This window comes from Stegostoma tigrinum, unplaced genomic scaffold, assembly GCF_030684315.1.
Source record: "Stegostoma tigrinum isolate sSteTig4 unplaced genomic scaffold, sSteTig4.hap1 scaffold_73, whole genome shotgun sequence".
NCBI classification, from domain to species: Eukaryota; Metazoa; Chordata; class Chondrichthyes; order Orectolobiformes; family Stegostomatidae; genus Stegostoma; species Stegostoma tigrinum.
This window is the reverse complement of record NW_026728674.1, coordinates 1,025,029-1,031,224: the sequence shown is the minus strand read 5'-3', so window position 1 is coordinate 1,031,224 and position 6,196 is coordinate 1,025,029.

Here is a 6,196-nt window from a genome sequence, read left to right as displayed (position 1 = left end):
CCACCATCCTCAGAAAAAGACTCTCACTGTCCACACTATCTAGTCCACTGATCATCTTGTATGTCTCTATTAAATCCCCTCTGAACCTCCTTCTCTCCAATGAGAACAGACCCAAGACCCTCAGCCTTTCTTCCTCAGACCTTCGCTGCAGAGCAGGCAACATCCTGGTAAATCTCCTCTGAACCTTTTCCAATGCTTCTACATCCTTCCCGTAATGGGGTGACCAGAAATGCACGCAGTATTCCAAGTAAGGCTGCACTAGCTACATCTTTTAATTTACTAGCACAGAGTACATCGCGTGCAGGATACCTATTGACCTTTAGCCCCATTAGTTTCCCTAGCACCTCTTCTCTGGTGATATTTCCTGTCTTCTTTTTGCCCCTTGTTAATTAAGTAATTTTGAGATGCTATTTGTGTCTTTTGCTGTGCAGACTGGTATAAAGTATTTATTTGTCTCATTTGCTATTTCCTGATTCCCCATTATTATTTTTGCCGCCTCCATTCTTTAAGGGATCTGCTTTCACTTTGACCTCTTCCTTCATTTGTTTAAATAAGCTCTTATTGTCTGTTTCTTTTCTATTTCTCGGCTTTGAAATCTTTCCTTATTTCTGGTTTTCTACTAACCTTGGGCACTGACTGTTGAATTGGCAGAACATTGGAGAGAATGCTTAGGATATGAAATTTTTGGTCTGATAAATAGTACTCGACATGGTGCTGTTGCCTCCGCTCCTGCTCAGGTCTCTCCCAGTTGAAATGCCAAATGTGAGCCTGCCCATGCTCTTCACAGCTGCCCTGCAGCATTAAATGGCTGGAGGCAGGACAGCGGGCACCCTCTTGGATGGAAGTTCTATCTTGTAGAACTCCTGGCCACTTAGAGCCCAGAAGAGTCTGAAGTTGCTGATGGCTGGATGGCGGGTCCCCGAGGGTTGTTAGGGGTTTTTAAAAGGTTGGATGAGAGTTTAAGGGCATGAAGTGCCTAGGATCAGGCCAAGGGGCCTGTGAACGATGTTCCCCTACCAACTCACTTTTTCTAGACTGGATTGTGCATGTAAAGCTGACTGTCTTTCTGATTGACATCTATCTCCTGACACAATAGAGGGGATCCCTTAAATTGCCATCAATTAGTCTCAGGAGGTCAAAGGATAGGCAGGCTGCTTGACAGTTCCCCAGAACTTTCACACATGTACGCACAGTGCCCTCCAGATTTTGTGTGTTCTTCCCACCTTCGTATCTGTGGGATGGGGCTGTATAATCGAGCTCATAAGAAGTTATCCTGAGCCTTGAAATAGGACTGGAATGATGCAGCCAAATCTGGTGACGAAACTTCAAGACTAATAATTTTGGTAGTCTTGAATAATAATAATGAAACTTACCCAACTTGTTTTAAGAATGTGACATTTTATCATCAAATTTAGCTAATGCTGTTTTCATTGGAGTACAGGGGATTAATAAGTAGTGAATCGAGACATGAGGGATTACGATAAGTTGGGATAAGATAAACGTGGAAAAGCTGTGTTCCCATGGCTAATGGATGATGTTACAAGGAGAAGGGAATGCATTCATGTTTTGGGGAAAAGATGTAGGGGGATGTAAAGAGGAATTTTTTTTAAAGCAGTGAATGTTTCTGCCTGGCATTCGATGTTTTGACAATGTTTGCCAGATTTTGTTGGCATCTTGTGAACTAACATTGAATTGATACTTGCTTAACTACTAATTGTTTTTGGTAGACACTGTAGAACATACCATATGTATGGCAAAATAGCAAAATTACAAGAGAAATCTAGTTCAAAACCTAGGTAACAGAGCACCTTTTTAAAATTAACAAGAACGTGTCATTAACACACTTAATAGCTGCGACATAGTGTGATTTAAAAGAATGCTGATAACCCGAAGTGAAGTAGGGGTTGTAAGATCCACTGTTTGAAACGAGTGAAGAGCCAATTTGATTGTACTTTGGATTTGGATGTAATGAGAATGCACGCCGGTTGAAAGAGATGGATGTTTTAGGTTAAATTGTTGTGAGTGCTGCTTCATAAATATCAAGGAGGGCTTCATAACATATAAAGCTACTGTTCCTCCACCATTGTTCCACAGAAATTACTGAAGCAAACAACAGAATATGACCAGCATCACTGACGGTTCCCTAGTTAGATTTGACATTTTACATTTGAGAAGGAAATGGCCTGTTTCCATCATTCCAGAGTACTTTTGTGAATCATTGTATTTATTTCTAGGCCAAATAAAGGAATTAATTTTATTTAATAGATCCAATAAGTTAAAACTGTAATCGAAGTTAGTTTTCTTCCTCCTTTGTAGTGGATCTGTTGGAGTTGCACACAGCACAATGTGTCTTCGATCAACACAAATTGACACAAAACGAGCAACTTCTAAATGTGACTGAAGTAATCAACTGTTCAACGACCATTTATGATGGTTTGGAACAAAATCACAAAAACTAGGTCAATGTGCCACTCTGTGTCGACATGTATCTGAACTGGCTGCTGAACGTCTTTGATACGTATGTATGATTTACACTTGAATGTAGTATGTTTAGATTGTCCTAAGGTGCATTAAACTGCTTCCTGCATATTGGATTTTGATATATGCATGATCAGTTAAGTAAATGTGAAGATTGTCGACTGATTAAAATCAACCCTGGCATTGTTGACAGAAAGTTTCAGTGTGTTCTAATTTCATTTCAGTGAAAGAAATAATGTAGTTAAAAGTTTTAGCGACTTTTGTTTTAAATCATAAAATTGAAACTGATATACTTTTGATTCCTTTTGGTCAGATCTGTACAGGATCATGTAGACATCTCGACACTCTGATTGCAATGCTCTTCACGGTTACAAATGTTAGTGCTGGAGAATGACGTGTATAATGCGCACAATATGAACATCATCCAGTTAATGTCAAGGAATAAACGGCCAGATGTTGAATAAAATTTTGTGACCGTCAATCTCGTAGAGTCATACAGCATAGAAACACCATATCTATGCCTACCAACAAACACCAAACTGCACTAATCTCATTTATCTACACTTGGTCCAGAGCCTACTTTGACCTAGCATTTTAAATGCTCATCCCAGATGCTTTTTAAATGTTGAGAATACCTGCCTCTACTTGCCCTCTCAGGCAGCGTGCTCCATACGTCTACCAGTTTTGACATGAAAAAGCTTTTCCTCAGACTTCCTCACCTTAAACTTGTGCCATCTGGTCTTAGACACATGTGCCGTGGGGAAAGAATTCTCACAATGTATTCTGCCTGTGCCTGTCATAATTTTCTATGCCTCAATCAGATCAGAGGAATTGAGTATAAGAGCAAAGTGGTCCTTCTGCAGCTGTACAGGGCCCTGGTGAGACCACACCTGGAATACTGTGTGCAGTTTTGGTCTCCCAATTTGAGGAATGACATTCTTGCTATTGAGGGAGTGCAGCGTAGGTTCACAAGGTCAATTCCCGGAATGGCGGGACTATCATATGTTGAAAGATTGGAGCGACTGGGCTTGTGTCCTCTCGAGTTTAGAAGGATGAGAGGGGATCTGATTTAGACGGATAGGATTATTAATGGATTGGACACTGTGGAGGCAGGAAGCATTTTTCTGCTGATGGGTGAGTCCAAGAGGGAGAGAGAAAACAGGAAATTGTAGACCGGTTAGCCTGATGTCAGTGGTGGGAAAGATGCTGGAGTGAATTATAAAAGATGAAATTACAACTCATTTGGATAGCCGTAACAGGATAGGTCAGAGTCAGCATGGATTTACAAAGGGGAAATTGTGCTTGACGAATCTTCTGGAATTTTTTGAGTATGTAACTATGAAGATAGACAAGGGAGAACCAGTGGATGTAGTGAACCTGGACTTTAAGAAAGCCTTTGATAAAGTCCCACATAGGAGACTAGTGAGCAAAGTCAGGGCACATGTTATTGGGGGCAAAATACTGACTTGGATTAGAAATTGGCTGGCTGACAGGAAACAAAGAGTCGTGATGAACGGGTCCCTTTCGGAATGGAAGGCAGTGGCCAGTGGGGTACCACAAGGTTCGGTGCTGGGTCCACAGCTGTTTACAATATCCATTAATGATAGAGATGAAGGCATTAAAAGTAATCTTAGCAAATTTTCCAATGACACAAAGCTGGGTGGCAGTGTGAAATGTGAGGAGGATGTTATGAGAATACAGGATGACTTGGAATGGCTCGGTGAGTGGACGGATGGCTGACAGATGCAGTTTAATGTTAATAAATGTGTGGTTATCCACTTTTTTGGTAGCAAGAACAGGAAGGCAGATTACGATCTCAATGGAGTCAAGTTGGTAAAGGGGAAGTACAATGTGATCTTGGTGTTCTTGTACATTCGTCAATGAAAGCAAGCATGCAGGTACAGCAGACAGTGAAGAAAGCCATTGGCATGCTGGCCTTCATAACAAGAGGAATTGAGTATAGGAGCAAAGACGTCCTTCTGCAGCTGTACAGGGACCTAGCTTAGAAGGATGAGAGGGGGTCTTATTGAGATGCAGAAGATTATTAAAGGATTGGACACTCTGGAGGCAGGAAGCATGTTTCTGCTGATGGGTGAGTCCAGAACCAGAGGTTCTGTTCAAAAATAAGGGGTAGGCCATTTAGAACAGAGTTGAGGAAAACCTTCTTCACTCAGAGAGTGGTGGATATATGGAATGCTCTGCCCCAGAAGGCTGTGGAGGCCAAGTCCCTGGATAGTTTCGAGAAAGAGATGGATCGATCTCTTCAAGATAGTGGAATCAAGGGTTATGGGGATAAGGCAGGGACAGGATACGGATTGTGGATGATCAGTCATGATTATAATGAATGGTGGTGCTGGCTTGAAGGGCCGAATGGCCTACTCCTGCACCTGTTGTCTGTTGTAAAAGTTAATTGTAGAAGAATGATTAAGATGGTCCCATATATGGTGTTGGCAGCTGGTTCACATTGGGAAAACAACATGGTTGATCTTGATTCTACTCCTACTTGTTACACAGAAGCCTCTTCGAGCAACAATTCTTGAATGCCACAATGATGCCACCCGAAGGTTGCAGGAACAGCAACTCATATTCAGCTTGGGAACCCTGCAGCCCAATGGTATCAATGTGGACTTCACCAGCTTCAAAATCTCCCCTTCCCCCACTGCATCCTAAAACCAGCCCAGTTCGTCCCCTCCCCCCACTGCACCACACAACCAGCCCAGATCTCCCCCTCCACCCACTGCATCCCAAAACTAGTCCAACCTGTCTCTGCCTCCCTAACCTGTTCTTCCTCTCACCCATCACTTCCTCCCACCCCAAGCCGCACCTCCATCTCCTACCTACTAACCTCATGCCACCTCCTTGACCTGTCCGTCTTCCCTAGACTGACCTATCCCCTCCCTACCTCCCCACCTATACTCTCCTCTCCACAAACTATCTTCTTTACTCTCCATCTTCGGTCCGCCTCCCCCCCCTCCCTATTTATTCCAGAACCCTCACCCCATCCCCCTCTCTGATGAAGGGTCGAGGCCCGAAACGTCAGCTTTTGTGCTCCTGAGATGCTGCTGGGCCTGCTGTGTTCATCCAGCCTCACATTTTATTATTCTTGAATGTTGATGGGACGTTGAAATGCAGGTAGATTATGGTGATCACTTGTTGAAAATGGATAGCAGCCAGTAGTTCTCTTTCGTCTCAACTAGTGACCAGTAGGCAACGGTCAAACAGTACCTAACCCAGAGGACACAAGCTCCTCTGAGACATGATGTTAGTTGAGTCTCATGAATAACTACCTGCAGATGGACTATCTGCAGATAAAGCATGGTATTAAATCTCACATATACTGCTCTCAACCGTTTTAATCAAAGTATTTATCACTCGTTGCATAGAAACAGATCACAAAACTGAAATGGCATATGCACAAATGCCAGCATAGAAGTTCTATGCAGTAGCATTTTGTTTAAAGTTGTATTTGTAAAATAAAAGGGTGAAGTATTAACTTTCACAAATCATATTAACATGCTGTAGAAATCTGTGGAAGTGAGAAATTTGTTTTTTGATTCAATACATGTCTGACAAATGACAATTCAAAGAGATCTTTGTTTCAGCTGGAGTGGGTTGTGGAGTCGACCTCATTAGGGGCATTTAAGTGACTATTTGACAGGCATATGGGTGTTAATACAAGATAGGGGTGGAGGTTAGATAGACCTGAGGTTTAGGGTAA